The sequence below is a fragment of the Coffea eugenioides genome, unplaced genomic scaffold (genome assembly GCF_003713205.1).
Source record: "Coffea eugenioides isolate CCC68of unplaced genomic scaffold, Ceug_1.0 ScVebR1_144;HRSCAF=592, whole genome shotgun sequence".
Classification (NCBI taxonomy): Eukaryota; Viridiplantae; Streptophyta; class Magnoliopsida; order Gentianales; family Rubiaceae; genus Coffea; species Coffea eugenioides.
In genome coordinates, this window is record NW_020861853.1 from 114098 (window position 1) to 137013 (window position 22916).

General features: G+C 36.9%; 1 pseudogene; it reads left to right on the forward strand.

Moving 5' to 3' along the window:
• Window positions 1–11821: 11821 nt before the first annotated feature.
• LOC113755365 lies at window positions 11822–22572 on the forward strand (annotated as a pseudogene).
• Window positions 22573–22916: the final 344 nt, after the last annotated feature.

Here is a 22916-nt window from a genome sequence, read left to right on the forward strand (position 1 = left end):
AAAGGTCAGAACACGTTCCTTTTCTAGACAACTAATAGATAATTTTGCTTTGGTCTCATATTTTGATCCTAAAAATGTTGTTGATGCATTGAAAGATGAGAACTGGATTTTAGCCATGGAAGAGAAGTTAAATCAATTTGAAAGAAACAAGGTTTGGACCTTAGTTGCTAGACCACAAGATCATCCTATCATTGGCACTAAGTGGGTATTTAGAAACAAAATGAATGACAAAGGTGAGGAAGTCAGAAATAAGGCCAGATTGGTAGTTAAGGGATATACTCAAGAAGAAGAAATAGATTTTGAAGAATCATTTGCACCCGTAGCTAGGTTAGAATCTATTAGGATGTTTTTGGCTTTTGCATGTTTCAAGAATTTCAAATTATTCCAAATGCATGTTAAAAGTGCTTTCCTAAATGGTTTTATAGATCAAGAAGTTTATGTTGATCAACCTCCTGATTTTGAAAATGAAAATTATCCAAATCATGTTTTTAAACTCTCAAAAGCTTTATATGGTCTAAAACAAGCTCCAAGAGCATGGTATGAACGTTTGAGTGGTTTTTTGATTGAAAATGGTTTCAAAAGAGGTATAGTGGATACTACTCTTTTCACTAAACAAAGTTCACGTGATCTTCTGATTGTACAAATATATGTGGATGATATTATATTTGGTGCTACTAATGAGAGACTGTGCAAGGACTTTTCCAAAATCATGCAAAAAGAATTTGAAATGAGCATGATGGGAGAATTAAATTTCTTCCTTGGACTCCAAGTGACACAAACTCAAGATGGAACATTCATCAATCAAACCAAATACACCAAGGAACTGCTGAAAAGATTTGGAATGGAGGACTCAAAACAAGTTGGAACACCCATGTGCACATCTACCAAGCTTGATAAAAACGAACAAGGTACAAAAATTGATGAAAAGAAGTATAGAGGTATGATTGGTAGCTTGCTTTACTTAACAGCTAGTAGGCCTGATATCATGTTTGTTGTGTGCTTATGTGTTCGTTTTCAGTTTTGTCCAAAGGAATCACATTTAAATGCGGTAAAAAGAATCCTTAGATACTTAAAAGGAACTTTGAATTTTGGCCTTTGGTATCCTAAGTGTCATGAACTTCCCTTGTGTGAATTCTCTGATGCTGATTTTGGTGGCTGTAGAGTAGATAGAAAAAGTACAACTGGTATATGTAATTTTCTTGAAAATTGCTTAGTATCCTGGTTCAGCAAGAAACAGAATGCCATTTCATTATCTACAACCGAAGCAGAATATGTTGCTGCTGGTGCTTGCTGTGCTCAATTGTTGTGGATGAAAAACACATTGAATGATTTTGGTTTAATGTATAATTGTGTGCCTATATTTTGTGACAACACTAGTGCTATCAATTTGACAAAAAATCTCATTCAACATTCTAGGACTAATCACATAGACATGAAACATCACTTCATTCGCGATCTTGTCCACAAGGGTGAAATTTGTGTTCAATATGTTTGTTCTAAAGATCAAATTGCTGATATCCTCACAAAAGCCCTTCCACTGGATCAATTTGTCTATCTGAGAACAAAACTGGGCGTTTCAGAAAAAATTCTCTAAGTTTTGCTTTGGTCACTCTCTATCGGACGTCCGATAAATTAGAACGGATGTCCAACAGTGTTCTTCATCCCCTTTTTGAAAATTTTAGGTTCGGACGGTTGCGTCGGACGTGCCACTTCGTTCGGCCGTTCGACACTCAAAAAATTGCTTCATAAAAGGAAGTCACCTACCTCATTAAATTCATTCACCTTCTTAGTCTCGGACCCAACCCTTCAGTTTTCTCTCAAAATTCAAAATTCAAATTACTCTCTCCTCTAATCAAATTCCAAGAAATTGATTCAATCGACACAACCACACCCCTATTGCCCGTTATCTGGTCATTATCATCTCTTCCAACTTCCAACTGCCCCATAATTCCCAATTCGCATCCGAAACCTTAAGCTTTCAAAACTAACTCCTTGTGGGCGGTTCGTGCATCAACATAAATTCATATTGCATTCTGCTCCACTCTGCTCTACTCCCTACATCAATATCCAACTACATTATATCATGGTTAAAATTAGAGGTGGTTTTCCGGCGGTCGGACGCTCTTTTAGACTTAGAGATGAGGATATTAAAATTGTGGAACTCTCCACCAAAGTATCCAAAAAGAAAACTGCAAATCGAGGTGGTAAGGTGAAACAAACTACTCAAAGGCAACAAGATGCTCCAACTGTTAAGCCATCTGATGAGCAGATGGAAGAGCATCATTTTGAAGATGACCCAGTAATCAGGAATGCAGAAGAAATGGAAGAGCCCATCCAGGCTGAAGTAACTGTCACAAAATCACCCGGGAGAAGAAAAAGATCTGCCAAAAATAGAAGCACTGCTCAATCTATTGCAGAAAAAATTGCTGAGGATCAGCACACCCCTGAACCATCTTCCAGAAAATCTCCACGGACAAGGTCTGTGGTTCAGAATACTGAGTCGTCTGCCAAGCAACCTGCAAAAAGGAAACGTTCTGCAAAGGAACCAGAGATTCAGCCTACCAAGGAACCCACTTCTCTGCCAAAATTTATTGATGATGAGGCCAGAGACAGATTTGAATTGGTCTCACAAAAAGGTTTCATCACTCAAAGGACAATTTTTCCTTCTGAATTCCGTAAACTTGACCTTGAACCTATCATTAAACTCTTTGAGTTCCAAAAATAGGTTCATCTTCTGTCCATCCCCAATACTTTTTACCCTGATATGCTTCATCAATTCTTTGCTAATCTTAGAAAGGGTAATTCACATACAGAACTCATCTCTAGAGTCAACTCTATAGACATCACATTAACTCCTGACATTGTGAACTCTGTTCTGAAAACAAAAATTGAAGATGATTTTAAAGGAAAAGTTACAAATTTCTTTTTGTTTGAGGAATATCCTTCTGCCTATCATCATTTTTACATTGCTAAACTCATGACCTATTTCCAATCGCACTTCAACACCCCTGCTGAGGCAAGATTAGAAGATCTTAGCCCTCAGAACTTGATCATTTTCACCATCATTTCAAATCTGTTGGTGCCTACTGATGGCCACAAAACTGATGCGAACAAAATGGAGCTTTATCTATTTTACTGTTTTGTTAAAAAAATTAGAATTGATTTTTGGTTTGTGATGTGCAAATTTCTGCTTAAGATTAGCACTGATAGTCGTAGGAAGCTATCTTATGGCAAATTTCTGACTCCTATCTTTACCCATTTCAAAATCCCTTTTACTGGAAAATCTCCCAAAGACAGTGCCTCAACAGTTTTCTCACAAGTATATTTTGAAAGAAAGAATCTGAAATTTTTTTAGGGTCATTGGTGTTATAAGGAAACTGTTGCAGAAACTAGGAGAAAGAATCTTCACGAAACCCCTGTCACTCCTAGGACTCCTCGTGATCAGTCCATGTATGTCTCTCCATTCACCATCCACCCTAGAAAATCAGCCAACAAGTCACTCTCTTCCAATTCTGAGGTCATCTCCTTGCTTGAGAATCTCAAACAGCATGTTATGCTCATTGAAGATGGTCTCATGATGACCATGTCCCCTGCCCAGCAGTATACTTTTATTGAAAAAAGGAATCTCCTTGTGCCTCCAATCCCAGAATTCAATGAAACTGCTCATCAAAAGGAGCCAAGATCTCAGCCCACAGAGCATACTCCTGGTACTGAAACCACTCCAGAAGCACATGCTTCCAGCTCTCAGCTTAAAGATAAAGGCAAGACTCCTGTAACCGAAGAGGCAACTGAAGAAGATGATGAAGAGACATAGGAAGAAGACCAAGTGGATCCTGAGCAGTTTCGTCTTAACCAAGGAGAAGGCTCGGATCGTCTAAAATCACCATATAGGCACTGCTAGGACACTGCACTTCATCATTAGGACAATAGTTCATCTTTTGCACTGAAAACCCTTTAGTATGCTATGTATTAAGGATCATATTCCTCTTTTGGTCTGTAAAACTAGTGCTATTCTATTAACTGATGTTTTTTATGATGAATGGATGACTTTATCATGTTCTGTGATTCTGGTTGGTTTGTTTGCTGAATACTGCTTGTCTGTATCATGCTGATTCTGGAAAGATGCTGATAATGTTGCTAATATTATTGACAATTCCTACTGAATGCTAACAAATCTATCTGGTACAAATTTTGATCATATGGCTGTTTTATGATGACAAAAAGAGGGAGTAAATCATAATGATAAGGGGAGCCATGATACCACCTGAATAAAATGGTTAGGGAACGGATCCTATAAGTGAGGGGGAGTTGCAAATACTCTCGACATGGAATCTATAAGTAAGAGGGAGTATTATGCATGGGAAGTCTGAAATTAATTTTTTGCTCCAACCAATATTTTGTCATCATCAAAAAGGGGGAGATTGTAGATCTCAATCCATAACTTTTGATGATTATAAAACAACTGGATGTTACTAATATTCTTTGAAGAGATTGTTTCAGGATATTAGAACAAAAACAAGGTCAAAAACTTGAAACCAAAACAGGATCAAAAGATTGGCAAACTGCTGAAATAGCTGTCGGACGCATAAAAGGACCATATCGGACGGCCGACAATCATTGAGTAACTTCGGACGCATGAAGAACTCACACTCGGACGTCCGAAGATAATAAGCCAAGTCTTCTATGATCAATGACCTCGATCGGACACTCAATACCTAAGTACCGGACATCCGACAAACGTTGCGGTATTTCAGACGCAATGTACTGGGAGTACCGGACGTCCGAAAGAAATAAAGAAGGATCAGCAAAATTTACATCTTACCTTCAGACGTATATTGTGGAAGGGCCGGACGTCCTAAGAATCTCAAGAAAATGTCCTGAACTCACTGCCTTCGTTCGAACGCAGAAAATCAGAATACCGAACATCCGACACCACCAACGGCTAGTTGACTCTTCAGCTGTCCTCTATCCGTTGACAGCATTTATTGAAGATTTTTTTTGTCCCCTATAAATAAAAAATAGTCAACTACTTCAAAACAAGTTTTTTACACTTTAAGTTTACATCAGATCTTGAGTGATTCAAGTACAAGAATACTCCAAAAAGAAGATGTGTATTCTTAGTTGTGTAATCCTCTTTTAGCTTTTCAAGCGTGATTCAGTTTCTTCAATAGTGTAGCCTTGTGAGGGTTATCCGAGTGATTGTAAAACTTCCTTGCTTGATCAAGTGAGACTTGAGGTAAGGAGGAAGTGATCCTTCCTTTGTACACAAGAGATTGGTTGTAAATTGATCAACTTGAAGTAGTTTGATATATAAAGTGATATTCAAACTTAATTCAAGTTTGAAACTTGGTTTGCCTCTCTATCCCTTTACTTACTGTTTCGCAATATACATTGCTTATTTCTTCTACTTACAACTCACTTGTGTTAGTCCCTTAACTGTTTCTTTGTGAGGACCTTGAAAAAAAAGGGTAGCAGGCTTCAGAAATAGTGTCTCATATCTCGGCCAGTTTTTATAGAACCTAATTCACCCCCCCCTCTTAGGTTGTTTTCGATCCTTACAAGAATCTTAATCACTACCCAGTTCGGATGTCCCTTTAGGGTATGCCTAACTTAGTCACTAATTCGCCCAAGTATCCCTTAAGGTATGACTAAGTCATTCTGTCTTAGATCTTAAAGATAGAGTATCTAGTATATCTCCCATATAGATTTTTAACCTAGTGTTTTGATACCAACTGTGACGCCCCCACTTTTCCCTAAGGCGAACCAAAGCGTATCCGCGGGACGCCCGCCCAACTCTCACCAGGACTCAAGCAATTTCCGTTCGAGCTTAATGCAAAACTAGACATCACAACCCGATAAAATAAATACAATCAGTGCGGAAGCGTACAAGCTTAACAATATTTAACAATCACCCAATCCTTACATCGGGTTTCCATTGTACAGCCCAAAATACACAATAGTCATAATGTCTAGTCAATATCATTGGAACCCTATTACAAAAGGACAAAAGGGAATTTCCTCCTAGTCTCATTCTAAGCCCAATCCTGTTAAGGAAAACAAATCTACAGGGTGAGCAAAACACTCGTGAGGTCAAGAACACACATGCAAGCACATTGTTCAAGTAACAAACCCAATTTACAAGTCGAGCAATAATATTTCAATAATTAATAATTCACTGGAAAAGGAAACAGAAACAATTCAAGGATATTAGAGCTCTCAGGAGCTATATTCCACTTGCACGATCAAGAACCTCCGCGAATTGACACTCCGTCAATCGGGTAGGTCTAGTCCATAGAATTTCCATTTAACATGTCCCCTTTCACCTTATATAACCCTGTATCGGGCCCGCCTGTCATTTGTTTAAGGCGATACTACTCGAGTATGCCAAGCGAGATCTCTCACCAGATCAAGCTTTCATGTTTTCCCCATGGTTTACCAAGAAGTCTGACCAAACCCAAGCCGGCTCGAGTCCAAGGATGACCAATGGGGTTTTGGGCGTCCCCCATGTATATTTTAGTGTCGAGGAGATTCACTCCAACGACGTATGCAGCCATAGCATACTATTTCAAGTCATTCAAGCATGTGGTATATTCAAGCAATCGAGATATGCAAGTATTCAAGTACGAGTTGTTCATTTCAAGCGAGAACGAGTGCGATAAAGTACACGCTCATCTCAAACTTCAAAATCTCAAGTATCAATAACAAGTAAACATGTATCGAGTTCACAGGAGTTCAAGTAACACACACTTGACATTCACCAAGTAAACAAGAAGAAACGGCACTCGAAGTTCAAGTGTCCACCGTGGGATCCTCTTGAAGTTTCTCTTGTGTGCCTGAGCAATTAATAAGGATTTATCACTCATAAACCCCCAATTATTGAGAAGATTGCACTTAGTGCACAATCTAAGAAAATCTCATTAAAACGAACCCCAATCACTCGTAAATCGATGGTCAAAGATGGGGTTTTAAAGCACAAAAGCAATCAAGTTTTTATCTTGGAAATCAAGTATAATACGTTCAAGCAACATCGAAGGAATAAGGAGAATTTGAAAAACTCCATTTCCTTAAGGTTTGGAAATTTTCAGTTTTGATACGAGATCTTTGAAAAATCGTATCTCACTCTTTACAAGTCCAAAATTGGAAAACTTAGTACCGTTGGAAAACTCTTAGAAAGTACTAAAAGTTCTAAGAAGACACTTTTCCATGATTCCAGATGAAAGGTATTCAAAATTTGGCCCAAAGTCACTGTTTTGGACACTAAGGCAGTTTTCGAGGTTGGTCTTCGGCAAAGTTTGTAAATTCGGTAAAATTCACACAATGCAAACCAGCCTCTGAAATTTGGAACTCCATTAGAGTTTCATACAAGGTTTAAAACACAATAAGCGGGTCAACAATCGAAGTTTTGAGCACCAAGATATGATAGCTCAAAGTTGCTGGAATTTTGAACCTATTTTGCCGTTTTTCCAAATTTGAATCTCAGGTTTTGGAGCTTTGGTTAAGTATATAAACGGACTTGGAACGGCACCAAATTTGGTATTATTACACTACCACATAAGGGCCTTTCCTCTGCCAAATTTCATAGGAAAATAATCACGGGAAGTCAGCTAACAAAATCAATGAAGTTGTAAGAAGTTCCAAGGCAAATCTGCCTTGGACTTCCGTTTTTCCGTTTTCAAGCATTTGACCAAGGATGTTTTCTCAAACATGGTTCATTTGTGTAAATAATGTCTAATAAACATCCAAGATGTGTTTGGTAGGTGATTAACACCAATAATTTCAAAACAACAAGTCCCAACAATGATCTAAGCATTTACTAGCCAAAAGAGGGTTTTAGTTCACCGAGTCAGTTTCAATCTTTGGCCACAACTCACTCAATTAAACTTGGAATTGAGCATGGTTGGTGGTGTTGGAAAACACTTTCATTAATCTACAATTTCTTAGAAGAAACCATTTTCAAAATCCGTCCACAACTAGCTCACATTTGAGCATCAAGTTGTAGTTCCTGTTCTGTCTTCCAGTGAACAACGAAACAGGACAGCGATTTTCAAATGAATGGTGTGGCTCACTCAAGTGGAACCAGGTCATGCATTTTATATCAATGGAAATCTGGGAATGTCTAGTTTCCAGTGCCACAAACGGCACTCGATTTCGACATCGAAGCAAGGAGTTATGACCGAAACAAGATGACTGCCTGGGCAGTTACGGGAACCATTTTCCAGTTTTCTAAGCTTTCGAAATCAACACATTTGGGTGACCAAATCATGTTATTTTTCAATGAAACTTTTCACACACTCAATAAACATGTATATCATAAACAAGCCATTAGAATCTCAAAATTTTGCATCAAAGTGCATGAACATAGCAGGGGCAAAATGGTCACTTTTGGTCATTGCACCATCCTTAAGTTTCTATCAACAACCCAACATTATTTCACTAATTTAAGCACAAAACTAGCATTAATAACATCATCATTCACCAAATCAGTCCATCCATCAAATGTGGGAGTTTATAGAGCCCACACAACCATTTTTCCAACATAAACAAGCTACCCACATGCATGCAAGAGCTTAGATGTGCACTAGAACTTCCATAAATCAAGTTTCCAAGGTTTGATCATCACTTACTTGTTTTGATGTTCCAAAGCAGAATTTTTGGTCCTTCTTGGTCCAAGAAATCCGTGGAATGCAGCTCCTTTTCTTAGCTAGATGAACTCTCCAAGTATTAAGCTAAGTGGTGTTCAATTTTGGTGTGAAATGGTTGAGATTTAGTGCAAGAAATGGAGTAGAAATTGATGAAGCAAGTTTGGTTCTTTGCTCTTGGGGTGGCCGGCCAAATGAGAGAGAAGAGAGAGAGTGTGTGTGATCAAATGAAGCTTCCTTGAGAAGCTTTAAATGTGTGGTTCACAATTGTCCAAAGTCAACTCTTCCTCACGCGTGTATACGCGCGTTTTGTACTCGATTCCTCTCGAGTTTATTTCACTAGTGCACTAAACCTCCAATACACTTACTTTCATATAAATATTATCCACTCTTAATTGTCCCAAAATAAGGGTCTAAAGTCCCTTAATTAAATTGTGCGTGTGAAAACGCATATTTCCAATTTAAGCGCGATAAAGCGAAACTTTCAAGAAATTCTTATAACGATAGTACTAATAACTATCACTTGAATACTTAAACATAAAATGAGGTGTCAGGTCAGGCGAGGACAAAGAGGTGTCCCACAGGGAGGTTCAGCAGCCGCTCCCCGTGTTTCCTGCGGATATTGTTGAAGCCGAATCACACGGAGGAAAGAAAGGAAATGTTTGCGTTGTGAGAGCATAGATCATCAAATTGCCAATTGTCCAGTTCCACCTCGGGAAGGGAATGGGAGCCAGTCGCCAACCAAGACAAACCCTGGACAGTCGAGGGTGAAAGGAACTAGACCGAAGGTGCCACCTCGGGTATACTCCCAAGAGCAACATCAGGTCCCTAATTCGTCTGAGGTCGTAGAAGGTACGATCCCTGTATTTCACCGTTTAGCTAAGATTTTAGTAGATCCTGGTGCTACCCATTCCTTTGTCAACACCAATTATATGTGTGGAATTGATGTGAAGCCTGTTAGATTGTCATATGATCTAGAAGTTAGTACTCCTACGGGTGACCAATGTTTGATTACTAGTATGGTGTATAAGAATTGCGAAATTTGGATAGGAGCGAGAAAACTGTTGGGGGATCTAATAAGTGTAGCCATTAAGGGGTACGATATTATCTTAGATATAGATTGGTTAGCTCGATATGATACTCAATTAGATTGCAAGAGGAAAGTGGTAGAATTTCGCTTACCTGGGAAGGCGATTTTAAGGCTAGATATAAGGAGTAGATTAGCCTCGTCTGCACTGATTTTAGACATCCGGGCTAGGAAATTATTGAGTAAAGGAGCACAAGGTTTCTTAGCTTTTCTAATTAATACTCCAACCGATAAGTTGAGGGTACAAGATGTACCGGTGATGAAGGAATATCCGGATGTGTTTCCTAATGAATTAGTGACTTTACCTTCGGAAAGAGTGATAGAATATAAGATTGATTTGCTACCGGGGACATCACCTATCTCTAAAATCCCATATCAAATGGCCCCTGTTGAATTTAAGGAATTGAAATTGTAGTTGCAAGACTTACTAGAGCGAGGGTTTATTCTAGAAAGCGGATCTCCATTGGGAACTCCGGTACTTTTTGTTAAAAAGAAAGACGGGAGTTTAAGACTATGTGTAGACTACCGGGGGATGAACAATGTGACAATTAAGAATAAATACCCACTGCCCTACATTGATGAATTGTTTGACCAGCTGCAGAGAGCAGTGGTATTTTCGAAATTAGACCTCCGACAAGGGTACTACCAATTGCGAATTAGGAAGGAGGATGTACCAAAGATTGCATTTAATTCTAGATATGGACATTTTGAATTTGCAGTCATGCCCTTTAGATTGACCAATGCTTTTGCCATATTTATGGATCTAATGCATCAGATTTTTAAACCCTACTTGGATCGATTTGTAGTTGCATTTATCGATGACACCCTAGTCTACTCTAAAACCCGAAAGGAGCATGAGCAGCATTTGAAAATCATCTTACAAACCCTGAGAGAACACTAGTTATATGCCAAGTTTAGTAAGTGTGAATTTTTGCTGGAGAAAATCTCTTTCTTAGAGCACGTGATTTCAAAAGAAGGTATCACCGTAGATTCGACGAAAATAGAGGCAGTAACTGAATGGAAGAGGCCAGAAAACTCCACTGAAATTCGTAGCTTTCTAGGGTTAGCAGGATACTATCGTCAATTTATTAAGGACTTCTCAAAACTTGCCGGTCCTTTAACCGATTTGACGAAGAAGAATGGTGATTTTATGTGGGATGCTAGGTGTGAAGGTAGTTTTTAGGAATTGAAGAAAAAGTTGACCATGGCACCAATTCTAACTTTGCATAACGGAAAGGATAGTTTCACTATATATACCGATGCCTCGATGGAAGGATTGGGGTGCGTGCTAATGTAAAATAAGAATGTGATTGCCTTTGCTTCTAAGAAGTTGAAATCTCACGAGCAAAACCACCCAACCCACGACTTGGAGTTAGCAACCGTTGTCTTTGCCCTGAAAAAGTGGAGATATTATCTGTATAGGGTAACTTTTGAGATTTACTCTAACCATAAGAGCTTTAAGTATCTATTTTCTCAAAAGGAGTTAAATATGAGGCAGCGTCGATGGATGGAATTTTTAGAGAATTATGATTGTACAATTAACTACCATCCTGGGAAGGCTAACGTCGTAGCATATGCCTTAAGTCGAACGGTTCAAGTGGCTAGGTTAATGGTTAAAGAATGAGAGATGTTAGAAAGAATTATTGAGTGGAACCCTTGTCTTGAGCGTCAGAAGGTGATTTTTAGAAATATTAGGGTGACATCCACTCTATTAGATCGAATCAAAGAGGCCTAGAAGGAAGATCCGGTAGTACAAAGGTGGGTGGAGAAGGTGCGAAAGGGGGAATTACCTGATTTCAATTTGACTTTTAAAGGAATTTTGAGGTACCGGAACCGAGTGGTGGTACCAAATGATGAAACATTGAAAAAGAAAATTTTAGAGAAAACTCATCGGTCCAAGTATACGATCCATCCAAGTAGTAGTAAGATTTACTAGGATTTAAGAGGGTTATATTGGTGGGACAACATGAAGAAGAAAATTGCCCAATATATGCAAACTTGTCTCATCTGTCAACAAGTTAAAGCTGAACATAAAAATTCATCTAGTTTGTTACAACCTCTCGAGATACCCGAATGGTAGTGGGAAAACATCACGATGGACTTTGTCTCAAGTTTGCCACAGACGCAAAAAGGTCATGATGCCGTTTGGGTAATCGTCGATAGATTAATCAAATCGGCTCATTTCTTGCCATGAAGATGAAGTATTGTATAGAAAAGTTGGCTCAGTTGTATATGGATGAAATTATAAGGTTACATGAAGTTCCAGTGAGTATAGTCTCGGATAGGGATCCTCGATTCGTATCTCGATTTTGGCAGAAATTGCAAGAAACCTTAGGGACCAAACTAAACTTTAGTACCACATATCACCCCCAGACAGATGGACAATCAGAAAAAACCATTCAAACCCTCGAGGATATGTTAAGAACTTGTATCTTAGATTTTGGAGGGATTTGGGGCCAACACATGACATTAATAGAGTTTGCACCATATAAAGCTCTGTATGGAAGGGAGTGTCGATCACCGATTTATTAGGATGAAATAGGGAAAAAGAAGATTTTAGATCCAACAACCGTAACTTGGATGGAGGATACTCATGAGAAGGTTAAATTGATACGTCAAAGACTTCAAACAGCTCAAAGTCGGCGAAAAAGTTACGCAGACAATCGAAGGAAGGATTTTGGAGTTTGATGTTGGAGATCTTGTATTTCTTAATATCACACCGTTGCGAAGTGTCACGGTGGGTAAAGGAAAGAAACTTCAACCAAGATTTGTAGGACCCTTCAAAATTCTCTCAAGAGTTGGAAAAGTGGCGTACCGACTCGAGCTACCATCGAGTTTGTCCAGAATTCATGATGTCTTTCATGTCTCGATACTCAAGAAATATCATCCTAATCCGACTCACATCTTACAACCAGAGGAAATTGAGATAGATGAATCTCTCACCTATGATGAGAAACCCGTGCAGTTGCTCGACCGAAAAGTTAAGGAACTGAGAAACAAGCAAATTTCATTGGTGAAGATCTTGTGGAGAAATCACGGAGTAGAAGAGACAACCTGAGAAGTGGAAGAGGAAATGGAAAAGAAATACCCTAAGCTATTTGTTAATCAAGGTGAGAAATTTCGAGAACGAAATTCTTTTAAGGGGAAGAGAGTGTGAGGACCCGAAAAATTTTAATATTTAATATTTAATATTTTAATTCTTTGCATACATTTTCTTTACTTTATTGTGTTACCTTAATTTTCTAGATATTTTTATAAGTGAGTGTAGTTTTTGAATCATTTTTTTAGTATAAGTTAGTTCATGTTAATATTGAAGTACATTATAGACGTGGGACCCGCTAGTACGATAAGTGCAATAAATTTTTGACGACTAGGTGAATTTTGCATAAAGGAATATTAGTTTATAAGTTGTTAAGAGATAATTAGAGGTTAGTTAGAAAGATTAACCACTGGAAGACAAGAGAATGAGATTAAACCCTAAGGCGCCATTTGTCGCGACACAATTGAAAGTTGGATTTTGACCAACCTTTCTTACCTTTACTAACAACCAAATTTGATCAAGATGTCTTCATTTTTCTTCCTAGCTTGGCCGAAATTGGAGAGGAGGAAAAGGAGAGAAAACTTCATCTTGCACCTCACTTCTTGCTTGAATCTTGAGTTCCAACCATAGTTTGTGCAAACTACTCCATAAAAGTTGCTCACTAAGGAGAATTAAAGATTTTGGTAGAGTGATTTTGAAGGAAGAAGCCCTAAGGGAAGGTGGGACTGTCACAGTCACTCTCAAGAAAAAGGAAAGCTTGAGGAAATTGATTTGTAATAGGACTTTCTTTTAAGAATTTGATTGGTTTTAGAAAACCAATCAATTAAAAAGTAAAAAGAGGAGAAAAAGGCCGGAATCCCGCGTGATTACTACCATGGCCAGGGAACAAAAAAAGAGGAGACGGTCGCTTGGCTGATCTCTGCATTTTTTCTTTCTTTCGGTGGAATATTCATGTGAATGGCTTCAAGGAAATTTCATGGATTTCCCTTAAGGATGTGTAGCTAAATCTCCGTTTTTTAGTTGAAGGTCAATTTAAGGACTCGGTTCCAAACATCTGTGAGATCGAATTATTTGACTTATTTCTTTTATTCATTGGTATTTATACATTTCCTGATTTAACTTCTTATGATTGTTATGTTATTTGAATTAAAGGGCCCGATATTCGAATTAACCTAATAATCTACTGCCAGATTAATTGATTGAATCTGTAATTGTTCAATTGATTAATACCAGTGGCGACTAGCGTGATTGATTTTATGTTAGGGAAACGTATGATCTAATTTAAACAAACCCTCGTAGCGTGTTTGTTGGTTGGGGTTGGCATTTCTAATTCTTATTGCAATCGAGAAATTAAATCCTATGGTCGTACCTAGGATTATTTCTTGGTTAGGAAAATAGTTAATGGTCATATCTTGACTATCGATAAAGTAACAAAAGGCTGGTTGTTTATCGCATGTATGACAACTATAACCAATCTATTAATGAGTAATTGAATTATCTTTGCATCGAAAATCAGTTGAATGGATAGTGTCTAAAAAGTTGCACTTTTGACTAGAGTCGTATTGGTTATTGATTAATTATTATTTATTTCTATTTGTTGTTTCATTAGTTAGTTAATTAGTTATTTTATATTCTCCAAACCCCCCCATACTTCGGACTCTGGAAGAAACGAATTATCACCAGTCCCTGTGGATTCGACCTTGCTCACCACTATATACAAAATTTATATTTTTCTCGAGTAGGTATTTATTATTATACAAGCACGACACCTGTCAGTCTACTCTTGTTTACTTTATAAAATGCAAGTTTGATCCACTTAAGTGTATCTCTATTCTCATGAGTCTACTACTTAAACTCTATTTATGTTGTACTATCATTATATCTAACTTTCATTAAATAATAACAACTATAAGCTTGTTATTAGTGATCAAGCAACAACAAGTGATAAGTATGCATAAATAGACAAGTTAATACAAGGTGTAACAAGTGTAAATCATATTCACTTCATATCAAGTAGCCAATAGTTTTATCTACTCTTTAGATCTAGAAATTTAGTTACTCATATAAGATATAACAAGAAAGAACATGGCTTCATTACATGAACACATATTACATCACAAGTAAAAGATAGATAAAGAAAGTTTAGCCAAAATAATGAAGAAGCTCCCAATGATCTTCAATTTCTTCAACAAAATGGTTGTACAATGAAGTCTCCAATTGTTCTCACAAAAGTTTTAACTAGACAAGACTCTCCACTAAGTTCTAATGATAAAATATAATAATCTCCCTCCTAAATGCCTTACTCTCTCCTTTCTAATCATACTCACATCTCCAATTGTTAAGAGAGTCAAAAAGTTATTTTTTGGACAAGACATGAAGCTCCTTTTCTTTTCCTTTTGGAGTCTGAAGCATGTGCAGCTGAAATTCTTGTCTAGAGTATAGCTGGAAAGTAGTGTGAAAATAGAGCAAGTGGCTGAAAAAGTTGCAAAAATCTGGCTACAATAAGCAACTACAGAATACGCGACTACAAGTCACGTTTTCATATGCCACGTATTCACTTCTGTGTATTTGGCTTCACTTCAACCATTATTTTCTCCATGCTGGAGGCCGAATTAGCTCTTGTTCGAAACATGAAAGTTGTATCCATTTGATTTACTTTCCAATGCTTTAAGAATCATCCAATTTGGAGTTCTGTGGACTGGTAAATGACTAAAATACCCTTGACTGGTCAATCCCCTATTTTAGCTCTCGACCGTGTAAATGAGCTTCTGTATTTTGACGTTTTGACAAGGAAAATGACTGAACTGGATTTTGATGTCTACATACCAAATGTAGATCTATCTCTTAGCTTTAGAATGATATAAAGATCACCTCAATCTGATGCATGTAGATCGAGATATTGCCGAAATACAATAAGGTGTCAAAAGCTACCTTCACTTGCATTTCTTCCTTTGAATGTTTTGCACTTCATGTCTTTTTTTAACCCCTTCAAATCATCAATAATCATCCAATTGTCTTTCAATTCATGCTGTTTGATGATTGAATCATAAAACCTATCAAAACATGAAATTTTTACCATTAAAATCTATAGAAATGCAGTTTTTGCCACTTAAACCACAAAATGTGTATTTTTAGTAAAACCCTAACTAATTAGCTATAAAACTCATTAAGAAACACCAAAAACTAACTAATAAAGCACACTAAAAACACATAAAATATATTCTTATAAAAAACAATGTGCATTTCAAATAACCGTAGAATACATGTAACAGGGTTTAGCATATAATATTTTGTAGATTATACTTCAAATTTTTTTAAAAATAAAATTTGTATAAGGACAGTGATATGTCTTCCATGTTATATAAAAAAATAGCAAGGACATATCATAGTGGGTAAAATATAGGAAAGCCCTCTGTGGTTAAATAAACCTATGGAAAAAACTCCATCTAATTTCAAAACATATATTCTGGTATTTCGTGGTTTGTACTAATTTTTAAAAGGTGATAGACATCATCTAAATTAATGGATTATGTGATACACGCACCTCTTTTGTGAGTATTTGTATTGGAAATAAATAAATTTTTAATTGATATGCCTATTAAATAAAAGGGTAAAATACATAAAAGCCCCAAACCAACAGAAATAGTCCCCTACAGTTTCCAATTATACAATTTTATTCCTCATGGTATGAACTAACATGAAAGATCGACAAAAATTATTTAAATTAATGAGTTTGAGGTAAATGAGCCTCTATTACAAGTGCTTGACTTGAAAAATAATGTTTTAAATAAAATTTTTAACTGATATATCTATCAAATGCCATAAAGCTCATAAAATTCTCAAAAACCACTCAAAATTTCCAAATACAACTCACCTAATTTCTCCACATAAAATAAATAAAAATTCTCAAATACAACACGCCTTACTTCTATACACAAAATAAATAAATAATACAAACTCTCAAATACAACTCATTTTATTTCTATACATAAAATAAATAAATAAAAATTCTCAAATACAACTCACCTTATTTTTATATACAAAATAAATAAATAAAAATAAAATAACATCATCATCTTTTCCTCCGCCACCACCCCTACCTCTTGCCATCACCACTGTCCACCTCCCATCACCACCCTCCCATTGATCACCACTCCTTCTCTCTCCTTCTTCCTTATCTCTCTTCCCTCTTCATCCCCTGCATCCCACTCCTTCTCATCTCCTCATAGTAATTTCCCTGCACCCTCCTTCCTTCCAACGACCATAGTTAGTTACAAGAGAGAGAGGGTGTAAGGAAGGGGTCGTGACTAAATCACCCCTTTTTTGCACCCCTTCCCCTCCCTTCTACTACAAATTTGGTCACAAGAACGAGGTGAAGAGGTGCTAGAAAGGAGCCGCAAAGAGAGGGAATGTGGATGCAAGGGAGGGAAAGGAGAAGGAAGAGGGAGGAGGAAGGGAGAGAAGGAAAAAGAGAGGGAGGAGGTTTAGAAGTAGGGGAGGGTGATAGTTGAAGATGGAGGGTGGTGGTGCCAGCAATAGATAACCATATGGGACTTTTTCACAGATTAGTTTAATCACATATGGTTTTTCATAAGTTTACTTAATCAAAATATTTGTTACAATCTTTTATTATGCCTATATATATATTAGGGCAATTGTGCCATCTCATATGCTTTCATTAATTTTGATAATTTCTATTGTTATTTCAATTAGTTCAAACCGTGAATGCTCGGAACGTATGTTTTGAAATCATAAGAAACTTTTCTGTACGTTACCATAACCACATGAGGTTTTTTTGTATTTTATCCTAAATTTATACATGTAAACATAATAACTATACATGTGTTTATAGGTCAGAAACTTTTAAATCTATTTTGCGCAAGAATTTATATGCATAATTTTTCTGAACCGATATTTGGGCAATGAATTTTCAATCATACTTAAAAAAATGAAATATGCATATGTATATACAATATTCTGTACTGTATCTATCCAATATATTACAAACCATGCTGACTATATATTTGATTAGCAATTTTTATGCAGCCAAAAAATTTTTCAGGTTTTCCGCACCAAACCGTTTATTTTAGGCCTAGTCATAAATTTTCCCTCAATTTCTCAAAATTTCTTGTAGCACTTGGATAATAATTTCCAAGAAAGTGACCGTCCTTCCTTGTTCAGTTTACACTAGTTAGTGTCATGAGAACATTATAAATTTCTCCACTTCCACATGGCAAGCTTTAGGTAGATAAAGTTGTATAAAAAAGGGATCATTAAAATGAACTTTCTCACAATGCTGTGGAACTTTTGGAATAAAGATTTTTACAGATCAATTTTGGTTTGAGCTAAAGTTATACCTTCCTGGATTCCTACTTATTTACAAACTTTACCAGCAAACTTTCTCATTTTAATTTTCATTTTTCTGGGCAAAAATTCAGGTGACCCACTTGATCTATGGAGGACTTGTCTTTGCTGTTCACTTAAACCATTTAATTGGTGATGCAATTGGCTTGGTCCAATTTCTGAATGCAGTTAGCCAAATATCCATCATCGACACCTTCTCCATTGCTTGTGTGGCAAAGAGAGCTTCTAAGTGCAAGAAATCCTCCATGTGTTACATGTGTGCACAATGAATATGAAGTAGAGAAAAATAGTAATAGTTGCGCTAAACTGACAATTTTGGACCCTGTAGCCAACCTCCCATGCAAAGGGTTTTTTTTTGGACCGTAAGAGAAAAAAGCTATCAAGAAATATCTTACCCCAAAAATTCATTATGCATCAAGATTTGATTTAGTGGCTGCATTTTTATGGAGATCAAGATCAATAGCCTTACAATTGGATCTAGAAGAGATTGTTAGTCTTGCTTGCGTGGTAAGAATAACCAAAATTTGCATAGTGTGACGCCCCCATCTCTCCCTAGGGCGAACCCTAGGGTGTCAGTGGAACGCTTGCCCACTCTCGTCAGGACTCACGCACTCATTCAACCTTAATAGAGATCCACAAGCCAATCATAGACTTAGGATTAAGGAATACTTCAAATATACAAGCCACAACTCCTAAGGCTAGCATTTACAAATTACAATCCAGATTCCCTAAATATAACAAAATTTACACTTTAAAAGTCTCCAATATCATACAAAGATACACTAGTTTCAACCAAAAGCCACTAGTCTAGAATCTCCAACTTCCACCTCCAAAGCCTGTTAAGGAAAACGACTTGGGGTGAGCTAACGCTCAGTGAGACCAAGAAAATCAAGCAAGCAAGCAAGTAGCACAAATTAAATCAAATAGCACACTTAAAAGTAACTTTAACATGAAATTTCATTAAAGTGCACAAGTAGGAAATAAACACAAGTAGAAGGATACAGAAGCTCTCAGAGGAGCTATTTCCACGTCTCGACCGATTCAAGCTATCCAAGGTTGACTCTCCGTCAACTCAAGTAGCAACATGACCGTAACGCTCCACTTACTTCCTCCATCCAACATAATACCCACTCGGATCCGAAACCAAACGAGTATGAGGTGGTAATACTATTCGAGTATGTCAAGCTAGATCTCAAAAGATCAAGCTATAACATTTTTCAAGGTTCACCAAGCTTCTCGACCAAACCCTTGCCGGTTCGAATTACGAGGTTAGCCAATGGGTTGGGGCATCTTTATAAGCATGATTGGTCGATGAGACAATACTCCAATCGATTTAGAATCGTTCATAGCACTGAGTTGGTATGAGAGGCACCTCTCACCCGAATAGGGTGTGGTACATGCTGCTGCTTAGTAGTCACGAGTTAAAACATGTTCAAGTACAAGTGCAAGTCACAAACATTCATGTAACAAGTATCAATTAATCAAGAGGGAGAGAGGACAAGGGCGGTAAAATACACTCTCGCCTCGGCAAGTTCACGAATCACATAGCACTTGTACAATTATCATTTCAATCATAGTAACATGAAACATGCACTTGACACTCACCAAAAGTCAAGAGCAAAGCAAGAACAAAAGCAAGAGGTCAGACAAGCTCCTCGGCGTCCACGAGACTACCTGAGAAATGCACAACCACTATTGCCTAGGTACTCGACCAAGGTTAATAAGAAGAATATCCTCTTGCTACCCACGCTCGAAAACCACATGTTCAAGTCGAATTAAAAGAGACTTCTTCACTTAATCAATGAAATAATATTCAAAGAGAACTCAATAGTCATTTTCGAGTCAAGTCGTGGAAAGAAATCTTGGTTCTAAAAAGAAAATCCCCTATTTAATTTTTGACACGAAAATCGAGAAAAAGAAAGATGGTTTTCAAACCTCAAAACTTCTAATCCTATACCCAAGTTTTAGAATATAAAGGAGCGTTCACGTTTTCTAATCTTATGGAGTCAAATTCCAGCAAAATACTACTCATTTCATAGCAAAGGTTGAAGTTAAAGGTTCCAAGTTTCGAATATAAAACTAGTGTAACTCCTGAAGAGTTACTCTAGCTAAAACGCTCAATTTTATGGTTCAATTTCATGAAAACTAAGGGCATAAGACTAGAAGGTGAAATCCATTTTCCAAGTATGAAATGAAATACAAATAACCAAGAAAGTTAGGCTTGAAACTTAGAAAATGTTTCCAAGTGACTTTGGAGTGTTGTCACTTTCCAAGGAAAAATTCAGTTTTGGGCAACTTTTTTTGAAAAATCATAACTTGAGTTTCATAAGTTCAAAATTAGCAAATCTTATACCTTTGGAAAATAGACTCAATGAACTAAAACTCTTTATAAGATACTTTTTCCAGATTCAAATCCAAAATTAGTCAAATTTTAGCTCCGTCTCACTATTTCAGCAAGAACAGAGCAAAACAGTCTTGAATTTCAGTGAATTTTGAAAATTTAGCAAAGTTCACAGGAATCGAATCAGCCCTTGAAATTTATACCACTGAAATAACTCCAAGTCTAGTTTCAAATGCAATAAACAGAACTCAATTTGGATCTTTATATACTAAGATACAACAGTTTTATGAAAGCTGATTTTTGAAACCTGGTTCACGGAATTCCAGCTTTGGAGCACTTGACACAATTGAAATCAGGCCATAACTAAGACTACACAAGTTCAAAATTAGTGAGGTTTATGGCATTGAAAAATAGATTTAAAATGCTAAAAATCACTAGAAAAAACTGTCTTCAAATTCGTTTTGTAAGATGAGTGAAAACGAGCTACAAACTGCAGTTATGCTTGTTTCTTGGTTAGAACAGTGAAGAAAAACAGTCAATTTTGCCAGTTCACTACGGCTCATAGAAAACGAACTAGCAGGTACATTTTGTACCGTTAGAAATCCCTCGGAGTCTAGTTTCATATGCCACAAACGGCACTTGATTTTGACTCCTGAACGAAAAATTATGGGCTGTTGAGTGCGTACTAGACGGCGGCACTGATCAGAAATTCCAGGTTTGCTTTCCTCACTTTAACCTAACTTTAACTCAACCAAATGAAATGCTTTTTGGGAGATAATTTACACACATATACCCCAACATATAACAAGCATTTTGGCATCAATATAACCACAAAATTCGAAATTAACGTAAGGGAAATGAACCAGCAAAAATCGGACAGTTCTTGCACCATTTTCTCTTCAAATTTTCTTTCCAAATCTTCATACCAAAACCAAACTATAAATCACCAAAACAACAACCAAACAAACATTGAATCCTCAAGGCCGCTACCTAAGAATTCGCCTCAAGACATCTACGTAAAGTCAAGGTTCATAGAACCCATCAACAACCCAAGTTTAACTAGTTAAAACTAACTAAAAACTAACCATAAGTTGGAAGAAAAATGAGGGTTTTGGAGAGTTACCTTTCCTCCAAGAGTAGTAGACCAAACCACAAGAATTCAAGCTCTAAACCACCAAGGAAGAAGATGAAGCTGAAATTTTTGGCTAAAACTGGAGAGGGGTGGCCGGCCAAAAGGGAGGGAAGAAGAGAGGGTTTGGGTGCTTTTTGTGTGAAGTGATTTGATGAGAAAGATGAAATGACATAAAGCTATCTTTGATGCAAAAGTCAACAAATAAATAGTGACCCATTAGTGCTCCAAATTGAGCTTAATTCAACTCACTCACCTCTAATCTCTCACTTAATTCTCCAAGACCACTGCACTCTCGGACCAAATATTATCTCGAAAAATGTATTTTCACTAATTCTCACTAATCAAGCAGAAGAAAAATTAACTTTAAAGACAAATGTGCTAAAATATAATTTAGAGCAATGTACCATGCAAATGCAATTAAAATGAATGAAATAAATTAATTGGAGCAAATGAATAAATAAATAATTAGATAAACCAGTGAAATAAATAAATAAATAAAAATCCGAGTCCTCACACTTAGTGGTTATCATGGCAATGGATTTGTCACTCTTGCAGCAGTCACAAAAGTGGAGAAATTATGCAATAATCCATTAGGGTATGCATTGGGGCTAGTGAAGAAAGAGAATGAACAAGTAACTGAAGACTTCATCAAATCAGCCATTGATTATAGTGCCTTGGATGGAAAACCAGGGTACTCTAGGTTGTTAAAGAATATCTGTTTCTGATGCAACAAAAACTGGAATTGAGGAGGTAGATTTTGGCAGGGGAAAGCCAATTCATGGTGGAACTATGGATGGGGAATCATTTTCTAACATGACATTTTATTCGCAATTTCCGAATAGCCAAGGAGAGGATGGTTTTGTGGTGCCACTGTGCTTGCCTTTTGCAGCCATGGATAAGTTTCGGGAGGAGATGGAGAAAATGATCCAAGGGGCCAATGGACGAATGCAACAAAATTGGGCATGCTAGAATTATATCTAGTCTCTAAAGCAATAATAAAATGTCAAATTTCGTTTTTATATATTAAGCTTCTAATTATCTTTTTTTGCTTTTAGAACAATAAAAATTTTACGATAAAGTGAAACGAATCCATTGGGAACAAGTGGTGTACACCAAGATTTGTGTGGCTAAACTCTAATACCACTTCTAAATAAAAATTTTTTATACCTTTGAATTTACATTTCTTGAAATGACGTGCAATGTAATTTAAAATAATTAAAAAGATTAATACCTTTCCCCATAAGGGACAGGTTGCAATAATCGGTGGTTAAATGATATTTTCTCATTTTATAATTTACCTTCATTATTTGAGA